This window comes from Sinohyriopsis cumingii, chromosome 17 (genome assembly GCF_028554795.1).
Source record: "Sinohyriopsis cumingii isolate HCF-2022 chromosome 17, ASM2855479v2, whole genome shotgun sequence".
Lineage (NCBI taxonomy): Eukaryota > Metazoa > Mollusca > Bivalvia > Unionida > Unionidae > Sinohyriopsis > Sinohyriopsis cumingii.
This window is the reverse complement of record NC_142977.1, coordinates 51999757-52013601: the sequence shown is the minus strand read 5'-3', so window position 1 is coordinate 52013601 and position 13845 is coordinate 51999757.

Sequence of the window (13845 nt, the reverse complement as noted above, 5' to 3'; positions counted from 1 at the left end):
TTGATATTCTATATTTAATACATTTATTCCAATTGGCTTCTCTTTTTAAAAGCCAAAAAATAAAGGTTAAAACTTTAAACCGGCTGTTTGTCTTGCACCTACAAAGAAGGACTTTTCAGTAATAAAACTTTCAGTATCCTTCCGTTTCTATCACCCAACGTATTTACAATCCTTACGAAATTCCTCAAGACATGCGGAATTTTACGGATTATCATACGAAACTGTACTGATTATCACTGCTAAAAATCTTGCGTTTGCTGCAGAATTGGCTCATATAATAACAATATTCAATAAAAAATAATATTGTAACTGTCACATAAATATAACATATACATGTATTCATTTAAATGCAATTATCTCACACAGGACACATTTTCCAGCGAAAGTAATGCAAACGTTGAAGTACGAAACCGGAGTAGGAACCAGCCGTTTCGGCTCAAATGGTTATTACATCACCAGGAGTGAATTAGTGCCAGGTCAGTATAGATCAAACCCCTAAACAGACAGAAAAAGTGACAGTCTATATAAACAAGCGGCGACGAAATGATAAATCAAGATACAATTTGCAAGTATTTATAAGAATAGCTTTATTTGCATTCACCGAGATTTGATGGTATTTAAGATTACCGCATTTATTCACTTATAAGTTGAGTCAAACTGCAAAGAACAAATATACTGGTCTGTCGTAGAATAATGCGCCTGCATATCAGGGTCAATATTGTTTGTTTCACTGATTACTCCTAACAAACTGCAGAGACCCAGATCTGCCGGCGCATTAGTCTGTGCATTCTGAACCTATCATCAATATCAATGTAACCGCATTTCCCTTTCTACAGAATAAACACTGCTGTTAACATTATACATCTTGACAATACCCTCTCTATACTGTGAAGTGTCCTACCCGCAGACATGTAGCATCATGTCCTACCCACTCTCATTATCATGACACCAGGCCGACCTGTCCTAACACTAACCTCTTCATGCTGAGCGACAAGTGAGGCAGCTGCTAGTACCATATTTATGTCTTTGGTTTGCCTCAGCAGGGGTTCAAACCCGCAGACGTTCTTACCACTTAGGTCACCTGAGCGGTTCGTTAACAAAAGTATAACTACGAGAAATAAAATGTATTTATTCAAAACGGTCTACGAGTTCGCAAGCAATGCCAACAGTAGACAGAATATACTTCTGGCGGGAATGCAAGATACAAAAGTTACAAGACAACACTTTGTTCAATATGAATACAACGTATTTTGAAAAGTACGGAAAATTCAAGCAAATGATGAACTACCAATGAGAAAGGCATGCAAAGGATGAACTACCAATGAGAAAGGCATGCAAATGATGAACTACCAATGAGAAAGGCATGCAAATGATGAACTACCAATGAGAAAGGCATGCAAAGGATGCTTCGTTGTTTTTCTGGTCATTGTAAAACATGGAAACTGACTGTTGGTGTTGAAAAGAAAACAAATTTAGGTTTTTGGTAAGTGTAGAAACAAGGCACAATTTCACATTTAATAGCAATAACATATAGGTGGTAGATTGGCACAACATTTGTATTTATTCTTGTGCAACAATGACATGTACAGCTCAGCAAAATATAACATAGTCATAACAGCCAACTCAGCATTTCTTTTTATGACGCAAACGCGTTTAAATAAATTACTATTTTTTTCGATAATAATTATGGTCGTTTGACATCACTGATCCACCCAAAGTGTAATGAAAGTTTTTTTTTTTATAAAAAGGACTTATTAGGAGCATGGCAATTCACACAGTTCTTGCTATATCTTGACCGTAGTTTATAAAGAGAAAAAGACGGCTGAGCAAAGGTCGCCATCTTTTGTTTCTGCTCAACCTGTTGTCGCACGTCAGCAAGTGTTAACCTTCGGAACAGACCTTTATGGTCAAAGCGCCAAAATACGCCAACTGGGATGGTTTTATGCAAATAGTGCGATACTCTCGCAGTTTTCACTCATTGTATAGAACTATTAAATTATGGCACACAATGTTTTCATCCCATATAGAGGACGAAACCACTGGGGGCTCTTTACGCGATTAGTACGCTTAAGAACTCACATTTGCACGACTTGTATTCTACTTCGTCCCAGCAATTGATATAGTCAGTTACAGAGATTATGCGATTTTGCACGCGACCACTAGATGTTATGACCCAGCTTTATGATTCTCGAGTTAATTGTTCTGGCTTTGCAAGCAGAAACCAGACAAAAAGGCTCGTCACTTTCATCCGCAAAGTAATCTTTATAGCATCAGTGATGCTTATCAGCCACATGCTAGGTTCGTACTCGCTGTTTTTGGTGCCTTTATGAAGGTACATGACATCAGAAGAACAATGTCTCGCTCCTATCTTTCTTTTGCTTTCTTCGACCATTTCCAATTGGTCATACATTTGCGAACATTGCTTATGAATGTGTACAACTTAACATTAAAAACGGCGCATGGTCACGAGGAAATTGTTCAATATTTATGAAGAAAAGGAACAAAATTTAAATACTTTTCTTGGGTATGGTAGAAATGAGTACGCTGTGAAGTTCCACGATTTCTGAAGTATTTTAATTTGAATGACGGGATTAAAATCAAATCTTTTTCCCGCCAAAAACAGGCAGATAAAGCAGCATCGTATGCTTGTTGGTGACATATAGCGCAAAAGCTAAGTAGTGCACTAAATGAAACAGAAACAGGCACACCCAACCGAGCTGAAACAGGTACACCCAAACCCGCTTAAACAGGTACACCCAATTACAAATCATTATCTGAAGAGAAAAAGACAGCTGACTGACACAGCTGATGTGGGTCTACCTTCTGTTACCATCAGCAACATGAAGACATAAATTACTCATAAATCTCTGTTCATACCCAAAACAACGAAACAAATGTAGTGCAAGAAAAAGGCGTCCCGTAGCTTTTACAATGCCCGGAATTTAGCGAATCGTACATCTACAGCCGTGACACAGAACTTCCCATGCAGTATATTCTGTATCCGTTACATGGTGAAAAAAAGAAGTACATTTTGATCGTAAAAGTAAGGGAAGAGTTAAACATTTATGTAGATTTTATCTTGTGGAAGAAAGATAAAACAGAGATAGAGCACGAATGATTTAAAACGGAGGCAATCTAATCTTGCATTTCTGAATCACGAACGTCTAGATGTAATTTGCATACTACACAATGTAGCATATGCTTCATCTGTAATTGTTCAGGTATAGTACAAAATAAAATCAATGCTTTTTAAAAAAAATACATTTTGCTTTCTGCCAAAGGAGTTTACAGAGGAACCTGGCATTTATGAATTCTTTTCTACCAGGAAAATTAAATTTTATATTCATGTTCTCAAAAGAAACTCGAAAGGTAAAGGATTTTTGAGTTTGCGCGGTCTTTAGTTGCGTTCAGTAGTTTTTCATTAATAAATATAAACAATAAGAAGAAAAACAATTACCTGATAAATGTTTCTCATTCAGAAGTAAGTAAATCTTTGTTACGTTTTCTTGTTGCATATTACTAAATATAATGAAAGTGTAATTGCCAGCTGAACAACGTCACTTTAGAAGATGATATTCTGGTTATTTATATATTTAGTTCGAAGTAGTTGCTAGCTAGAAAAGTTGAAAATAAACGTCACGAACGTGTGATAATACAAATATCGCTTTTACAAGCCCCTGGCAGTACAGAGAGAAAAATTATAATGGGAATTTCGTATGAACACCGAATTGTTTTGTAAGGCGAAGAAACAATGTTAGTGATTGCTTTATGTTGATATATATGTTGTAAATATCATATTTTGCACGCAATGTACAATTTCCTTTAAAATAATGATCGTTATATTATAATCTACGTTATAAGAATGCCTTTTATCAACCGACTTTTTAATCCATGTTATGAAGGCTCTCGATATACCAGCAATCGGCCGCTGATAATATTTAAAGTGCGTGACCTTGTCATATTTAAATATATAAAGTCCGTGACCTTAGCATATTCCAATATTTAAAGTCAGCAACCTTATCCTATTTAAATATTTAATGCATGTGACCTTATCATGTTTAAATATTTAAAGTCTGTGACCTTGTCATATTTAAACATTTAAAGTATGTGACCTAGTCATTTTTAAATATTTAAAAATCAGTGACCTTGTCATATTACGGATTCCATTCAGTGTCCCTTAAGCCTAACATTAACCAAAGGATCATGATCGCTTTATTAGTCTTGAGTGGTTTACTAATGACGAACGGATATTTTGCGATTCAATAGAACAGAGTAAGCAGGCTGTAAAAATTGTATGAACCGAGGACTCAATACTGCAAGCTCCTTTATATGACCGATTCGTCGATACAGGTTGACAGCGCGTACAGAATATGTTGAATAGAGAAGGATTTAGTCTGGCACGAATTAATACATAAAAAGCAAGGATAGGTTAGTTTTCTTAGTTGACATTATCAATTTGGTAAAATGTTATAAATATATGACGTTTGTTTTTTTCTCACCTTTCCCTATCTGAATGGCTGATTGTTTCAACTTCATAGGTAGAAATGACCATAGGTAGTGCTCCAAACTTAAACATAATTATACATTTAAAAGTGGATTTTTGCTTACCACTTATCCGGATGAATAAAACGTGCACATTTTACCATGCGAAAGCTAGCAGATTTTCAACTGCCGGAAACACGTGCTGTGTAAGAATGTTTCATCAATTCATAGTCTATTTGGGGTTGTCTCATTACAGTCCACAATTTAGGTAATGTTCATGGTCACAGCTAGGTTCATCAAGTGCATAAACATATGCATGTATATCAAACATATTTTTGTGACTACTGTATTGCTGATTGATTTCCAAGATTGAAAATAACAATCACCAGCCTCTATTAGAGGCATTAAAATATGCCATCTGTTTAACATAACTCCTCGCTAAAGCAACAAACTACATTCCTTTTAAATCCATAATGTTTATTCATGTCCATGACTAGGGGCGTATTAACCATTAAGCAGACTAAGCACGTGCTTAGGGCACCAGGGCCAAAGGGGGCACCACAAAGTTGAGAAAAGGGTGAAAAGAAAAAAACGAATGAAGATTTGTAAAAAAAATTGATAAAACTAGTGCAAATTGATCATAATGTTCTGTTTCTTGATCATGGTGCACCCTAGGGTTATCTTCTCAGGTGTACGTGGAAAGGAGGGGGCACCAAGATTTGTCAGTGCTTAGGGCACCAGTGAGCCTTAATCCGCCCCTGTCCATGACACATAAAAGTGCATGCGTATTAGTAATATCCGTTGTTAAGGAAATACGTTTGCTTTTCGATAAATGTTTGAAAGGCATGAAAACTGCGAATATTTACTTAATACGGAATGTTTATGTCAACATCTGATAATGAGTTCGGCACTCTGTTCGCATGAGCCACCGCAGTTTCTGCTTCCATTAGCCGTGTCTTATCGCAGGAGAGTGTGCGCATCACACCTATTCCATATCAAGAGGAAGCAGAGGGTGACCGCCCAACTAATAGATGCTACATTTGTAATGTATTCGTAGAAAATCTTTCAGAATTGTTTTCGTTACAGAAAATGAAGAAAACTAAACTAAACAAAACACGATGCAAATGCACGATGGCCAATGTTCATCACTTGGTCGAAAATCATGGTGTTTCTCTTATTGAACAATAAGGCAATGCTATGTATACCATATTTATAGACAGAACGGATGGCACGTCCGCCTCGGATGCGGGGGGCCTCGGGTTCGAACCCCAACTGAGTCTTACCAAAGACTTACAAAAATGGTACTTGCAGCTGCCTCGCTTGTCGCTCAGCATTAAGAGGTTGGTGCTATGACTGGTGTCAGGATAATGTGACTGGATGGGAGGTTATGCTACATGTCTGCGGCATAATGCCTTAGTGCTAGGCATCGTTATAAACAGCCAGAATTCAGACATCGTAGCGATATGACTGAAATTTGTTTAAAGCTACTTTAATCCCCAAAACACACAAACACACGGATGGCATTTCCACGAAACGAAGCGCCTTCGTTTTCTACCCGGATATGAATAAATATCAAAATGTATTTACATCTTACTCGACTGCGTGTAATACCCAAACTATATCTTATCCTTTCTAAAAACAAGAAACCGCTTGTTCCTTTAAGCGAAGTCAAGTAAGTGACCCGACAGCATCAATATATTCTAGTGAGAACTTCAAGATTTCCAGGAGTTCATTTACTAGTAGTCAAATTTGGCAGCTGAATCGCTGACAGTGTTCCGTATGAAACTTCCACATCAAGATCTTAATCGTTCCGCGTCAACTTAGCAGCAAACAGCGTGTTATTATTACACCTGTGCGTTTTATGACGCATCCTTCAGGGCGTCATAAAGAGCGAGTTGGTACTCGGAAATAATTTTATTTTTTTGTTTGGTAGGGGTTAAGTTTGACATCGGTCAGAGAGATCGGGGGCGCCTTGTCTTAACTTCGTAGCTGACAAACATCTGTTTCCATTTGTATCAGGTTTCTAAACATGCCAGTCAACATGTACTCTCTCAATCAACCTCAATGTTTACCTGTCAGTCAAAAAGAAACAAGTATAATTAGATTTGCGAGTTCTGCAGCCTTTGAAAACAGAAAGAAATCATTCTAATCTTTAAATACGTTGTAGTCTTCTATATCACTGAGGGAGATTGTCATGAATTTTGTGCGCCGCTTGAGACGTTTCTTACAATATATCGCCCAATTTGAAATGAAGGCAAACAAAAGAGAAGCATCTTTGAACTAATGAAAGTCTGTTCTTTTATTCACGCAATACTTGTGCTATCATTTGACGCATCGATTCTACGGCCAACAGGCTTTCATCCAAATGCTTGCATCAAGTTTTAAAACCATATACTTCGCCATGGCTTGTTGGTTTTAATGTCGACATTTCACATTCGAGAAAGATAGCATGATGTGCTACGTCTTTGGATGTAATTCTTCAGAGTTGTTATCGCCATTGAGTTACTTCTGTTCAATTGATGACAGGTTAGAATATATTCCCGTAATAAGAGCAAGAAAACAACGTTTCATATTTTTATACGCGGATCGTCGGTAGCACATTGTTGCTTTGATATTACAATATGTCCTTGTATCTCATGAACATATATAAAACAGCATGGAGGAGAAACTCCACAAAAGCATAATTATTTACATAGATTAGTTTTGTTATCTATACAAGAACAGATACTATTAAAAAAAAATTATTTCTATTACAATGGTTTTTGATCGATTTAAAAGCAACAACAGTTAGTAGTAGTAGCAGCAGGGTATAACGAGACGTCAACATTCATTTCGTAAAGTTTTGGAACTGCAATGCAAGCAAACTTTGTGAAGGAAAATGCTTTCATCTTAATAACGTTAATAACCTTCGTCCAATAGTTAATGCTCATCAGGCATAAATCCTGGTACTCATATATACCGGTTGATGCATCCAATTAGCAATTTTTAAAATTCATTTTTCGTGCTTATAGAATCAAATTTCTCAGTCTTCCAGTGACAATTAATTAGGATTTCTTCGAATACATTGTATCGTCAGTAAAGTAACACTCGGTGATTATAACGAGCACAGGCTAGTGCGATGCTGCATAATTTGCCAAAATGTTATATCGATTTTTGAAACGTGCTCGCTGAAAATGTCAGCTTAGATGATCACTGAGCGCACAGTCAAACTTAGAAAGGACAGCAGTGCTCTGCTATGTTCATCGTAAGAATCGTGCATCAGTTTTATTTATTCTCCATGTAACATAGGTATTCTAACTTTGTGCCTCGTCGTGTATCTTGAATGTTATTGTTGTGGGTTTTATTTCTTTCTTTTTTTTTTTGTTACAGTCATCCATGTTTATTGGTCAACAACGAAAGAGCGGATAGTCAAAGGACATGGAAAACAAACCATAATCCAGTCTTGAAGATAAATGCTTTTGCACGAGTAGTGAAGGGGGATATTATAGGGTCTATGGGATTTATCATTAAAAACACCCTTGGGAACATATAGGGTCTATGTAAATTTAACATGGAGAAAAATCGTGGGAACATATAGGGTCTATGGGATTTAACATGGAGAAAAACCCTGGGACAATATAGGGTCTATGGGAATTAACATGGCCAAAAACCCTGGGACAATATAGGGTCTATGTATATTTAACATGGCCAAAATAAACCCTTGGGACTGTATAGGGTCTATGTAAAATTGAAACATAAAAAAATAAAAAATAAAATAAAAAAAGGGGTAGGCAATGGAAAGGCTATCTCTTTTCGAGAAATATGGCTGGCCCTGAAAAGGGCCTTTGGGTTTATGTTAATGTATTCATTAACATAAATGGCACCGCATTGGTCTTCTTCTTGTCCTTAGGCTGCGTCTTACTGTTGGTCCGTACATCAGCACTCTTTTCAGGCATCCTTGTCTTTCGACGTAGATCCTACGTATCCACAGGCTGGTGTTTGTCCTGTGGACAACGGTCCACTTGGATCGGACATACATGAGCAAGTCTGTCCGAAACATCATGGAAGACACAAGGGTGGATGACTCAACTGTAGTCCACATCTTGAAGCGACGAGAACAGGTGAATCAATGCATTGAACGGCGCTTATTTACAGGTACAGGAAGGATTGAAACGGATTGAGTTCATTCACCAATCCGAACACGCGTTACAGAATTCAGTCAGCCCGCATCCAATCCGAAGAGAGCAGTCTGTGACGTCACGTAGTCTATATAGATTCGCTAGCGCTTGTGTGCAGTCAATCTATGCGACAGTGATTCAACATGACGGAAACTCAGAAAACGATCCATTGGGGTGCACCAGCAGGGGAGACTGCCCAAGGGAACTCGGACTTACTTTCAGAAGAGGTGAATTGGGATTTTGTGGATTTTCTCTCCTCGCAAGAATTTGTTCCGGAACCTTCGTTACCTTCTTCATTACCGCAAGTGGAGAATTTTAGACAGAGACAGAAAGAAGAATTGGAGAAATTTATACAACGACAAAAGGAAGCGGAACAGGCTTTTCTCCTACAGCAACAGCAACAAGAAGAAGAGGTAAGAAAAAAACAACAGCAAGAAGAAGTAGCAGCAAAGAAACAAGAGGGTGAAAATCAAACGGTCACGGTACTGTTGGACATTTTAGCGGAGTTAAGAAGTCTGAAACAAATGTATCAGACTTCTTTATCACGACCGAAGAGAATACGACCTTCCCGAGCTAAACACGTCAACCCTGTGACTAAGCCTACCGTACCACCCTTAGTGATTTCAACCCAATCATTATCATCATCAACATTACGCAGTCCAGAAGTAGGTCTTGGCCGTGGCAAAGGCATAAGGCAGTTAAAGTTGATTGCTTAAACTCACCCCTTCACCATGAAGAAAAAGGCCCTTTTCAGGGCCACCCACATTTCTCGAAAAGAAATACAATTTCAATTTGCCAATAACTCAAAAAAAAAAAAACAAAAAAAAAAAACCCACCCATTTTACCCTTATAGTACGTGTCTGTGTATGAGTGCGTGAGTGTACGTTCTTATTTTAAAATCAGAACTCAAAGACACTTACCTTATATCATTCATTTATTCTTTTATCCACTTTTTACAATCCAATTCACAATTCACAACACAACACTTTAATAAAAAGTTCATTGACTTCTTCTTTCTCCTTGTTTACTCTCTCTGTTTTTTAAATTTCTTCACCGTCTTTTCCTCATTTTCTTCCCTTCTTCTTTTCTTCTTCTCCTGTTTCTTTGCCTCTTGTAAATATAATTGTCTTTTTTCTTCCTCTTCTTCCTCTGAAGAATCCCTCTCTTCTTCCGAAGAATCCCTCTCTTCTTCTGAAGAATCCTTCTTTTCTTCTGACTCCTCTTGTTTCTTTTTTGGGCAATCTGGAGACCAATGTCCTTTTTCTTTACAATAATAACAGGTATCTTGACTTTTGTCTTTTTTAGTCCCAGTTTTTGTTCTTTTTTGACGGTCTGGACACTCTGAAGACCAATGCCCTTTCTTCTGACAGATATAGCAAGTATCTTGACTTTTATCTCTAAAGGAAGGAGAGTAGTCCGTAGGCTGGTCTGAAGAGAATTTTCTAATGACCCCTCGCAAAGCTCTGACGAAACGTTCCATCTGGTTAGTCTCTTCCATCGTTGTGCTCGGCTTGAGAGTGAAATGAATAGTGAAAGGATAAGACACACACCCTTTTATATGCGCTGGTCTGCTATGACTATAAAGTAGCTCATGGTGTTTGAACTTGAGTCATTTGACTTTTTGCATTCAAGATGAAACGATCCCATTCATTTGAGAAGAAAGAAGAAGAAGAAAGTAAGAGGCAGAAACGTGATCTATCGCCTCGAACCAGGGGTGAAATCTTGGCACAAATTCATGCCAGTGATTTTGAAGAGGACATGAGTGAACCAGAATCCGAACCCTCTAAACCAAGTTCACCACCCTTAGTCAACCCTGAAAAATACTATTCCATTCGAGAGACGGAAAAGCGCTCCTCTAGAAAATTTAGAACCACGGCTTACAAATACACGGTGAAGTTTAAAGATTTCAAGTCCGAAGTACCGTTAGAGAAAGCAGAAGGGTTCATCACCGGAGTGTGGGATTCTCTGCTCACTGCACTCAAGCGACAATGTCAACCCAAAGAAGACGATCGCTTGAGACTTTCCATAGAACACGACGGTTTGAAATCCCCTGTTTGGATCGAGTTTAGCACCCCTGCAGAATTGACCGCTTCCAAAGTCATGGACAAGATTCAACACGTGCAACAATCTAATGACCAGTTTGACATCACCGATGGAAAAGCCACATTGGACATGACCCACGTCTCTCCTCCTCAAGGGACTGGACGCAAAAAGATGTTATTGGTGAACGACCTTCGCAGCATTAAGCGTAGCCTTGTCCAAATTCACAATCCTCATGACCAGATGTGTTTAGCCCGTGCCATCGTGGTGGGACGAACCTATGCCAACAAGAACGACACGGTAGAATGGAAAAGAGACTGGGAGAACATTCGACAATCGGACCGAGCCAAACAACGAAGTGAAGCAGAACTCCTGTTACGACAAGCTGGCATGTCCAAAGACACACCCTGTGGCATTCCTGAGATGCAAAAATTGCAAGATGCCCTAGCTCCACGATACACCTTGAAAGTGCACCCTCAAGAAGTGCGCGGGTCTTTGTTGTTTCGAGGGCAAGACTTTAAGGACGGAAAATACATTCACGTTTATCATCACGATGACCATTTCAATACCATTACCACTATCACCGGATTCCTGGGATACGGTTATTACTGTGAGAAATGTGACCATGGTTATAATAATCGAGAGCAACACAAGCATTGTGGATCGAAATGCTCAGGATGTTTGGCCTCTTCACCCTGTCTGAGCGAAGAACCAGTGCCTTGTTCCACTTGTCTGCGCACGTTTGTTAGCCCTACCTGTTACCAACAACATCTGAAAACGCAAGGTTCACAGAAGAAATGTGCTTGTCAACTTCTGAGATTGTGCCCTACGTGTGAACAAGTCATACGTACCAATAATACCAAGGCACACGTATGTTCAGGAAAGAAAAAATGTCACATTTGTCACCACATCGTGGACTTGGAACACCAATGTTACGTGCAAAAATACCAACCCCCACCAGAGAAAGAGGACGGTCACAAGAAGAAAGGCAATTTCATCTTTTTCGATTTCGAATGCATGCAAGAGATTGGCATTCACATTCATAATTTCTGCGTGGCTCATCGAGCGTGCGAGAAGTGCATTCAAGAACCTATCTTCAGTCATTGCCCTCACTGTAGCAAGATTCCTGGAGGGCGTGAAAAAATCTTTCGGGGACCAAAGACGCTAGAAGATTTTGCCCAATGGGTCTTAGACCCCATCGACAATACGTGGAGCCAAGAGGACATCGAACTTTACGGAGATTGTCATCGTCATGCCACGGTGATGGCTCACAATTTCTCCGGATACGATGGACAGTTTCTTTTGAGGTACTATACGGAACAAGGCACCGAACGTCCTAAAGTGACTTTGAACGGAGCCAAAATCATTTTCATGCAAGTGGGACAAGTACAGTTTAAAGATTCGATGAGCTATTTGGCCATGCCTTTGAGTCGAATGCCTAAAACGTTTGGAATGACAGAAATGGCTAAAGGGTACTTTCCACACTTTTTCAATACGGAAGCCAATCAACACGCCGTTCTACCCCATTTACCTGAGGCTCACTATTACGACCCCGACAACATGCGTACCGAACAACGAGAAGCTTTCTACGCTTGGTACCAGGCTCACGCCTCGGACCCTTTCGACTTTCAGGAAGAAATGCTAAAGTATTGTCGTTCCGACGTGGACATTTTACGACGTTGCTGTGGAAAATTTCGAGAACTGTTCATGGAACACGGAGGGGTCGATCCTTTGAAAGAAGCTTGCACCATTGCCAAAGCGTGTTCCTTAGTGTATCGAAAACGATTCATGCCTGAAAACACCGTGGCTGTCATCAGCCCTCAAACGACCAACTTTGTCAAACCTCAATACTCGGTCAAAGCCCTACGTTGGTTACATTACTTGTGCGACAAGGAAGACAAGTGGATTCAGCATGCCCGCAACGGAGGGGGCGAAAAGACCATCGGAACGTATTCGGTCGATGGCTGGGACTTAGAAAACCCCAAGATCGTGTACGAGTTTAACGGTTGCTTATTTCACGGATGTCCTGTTTGTTACCCTGACCGTGGCACTAAAAATCAGTTTTTGCAACGAACCATGGAAGACTTGTACCAGGACACTTGTCAGCGGCGCCTAAAGTTAGAACAGCAAGGATACCAAGTGGTGGAAATGTGGGAACACGAGTACGATCACCGTATGAAAACCGATCCCGAGTTTAAACGCCTCGTGGAAAGTTACCAGTTCATGGACCCGCTGAACCCGAGGGATAGTTTGTACGGAGGAAGGACCAATGCCACCTGTTTGCTGTACCAAGCCGACGAAGAGAAAGGAGAAGAAATCAAATACTTGGACGTGTGTTCGCTGTATCCTTACGTGTGCAAATATTGTCGCTTTCCTGTAGGGCACCCGCAATTGCTGACGGAACACATCGACCTGGTCAACATTCGACAATACTAAGGCTTGATCAAGTGTAAAGTTTTGCCTCCCACGAACCTATACCATCCCGTCTTACCTCACCATTGTCAAGGCAAACTGATGTTTCCCTTGTGCCGTACTTGTGCCGAAACGTGCAACCAAGACCAACCTTGCCATCACAGCCAGGAAGAACGTGCCTTGACGGGAACCTGGGTCAGCGTAGAATTATTCAAAGCTCTGGACATGGGATACCAACTGTTAGAAGTGTACGAAATTTGTCACTTTCCCAAGACACAACAATACCACAAGGGTGATCCCAGTCAGGAAGGCATTTTCGCTGACTACGTGGATGCCTTTTTGAAACTGAAACAAGAAGCCAGCGGCTATCCTTCCTGGTGTCACACTCCCGAAGACCAAATACAATTCAAAGAGAAATACTACGAACAAGAAGGCATCTCTTTAGACCACATCGAGAAAAACGAAGGCAGGCGATCGTTTGCCAAAGTGATGTTAAATTGCTTGTGGGGTAAAATGGCACAACGACCGTGTTTACCCAAGACGGAATATTTGACAGAACCTTCCCGCTACTTCCAGATGATTCACGACAAAACCAAATACATGAAACACGTGGACGTCGTTCGAGAGAATTTGATCTTGGTCAATTACGAAGAAGATCTGGACTTTGTGCAAGACGACCCTTTTGGAAATGTCATCATTGCGGCTTACGTGACAGCCCATGCTCGCTTAAAATTGTACGAAGCTTTAGAACTGT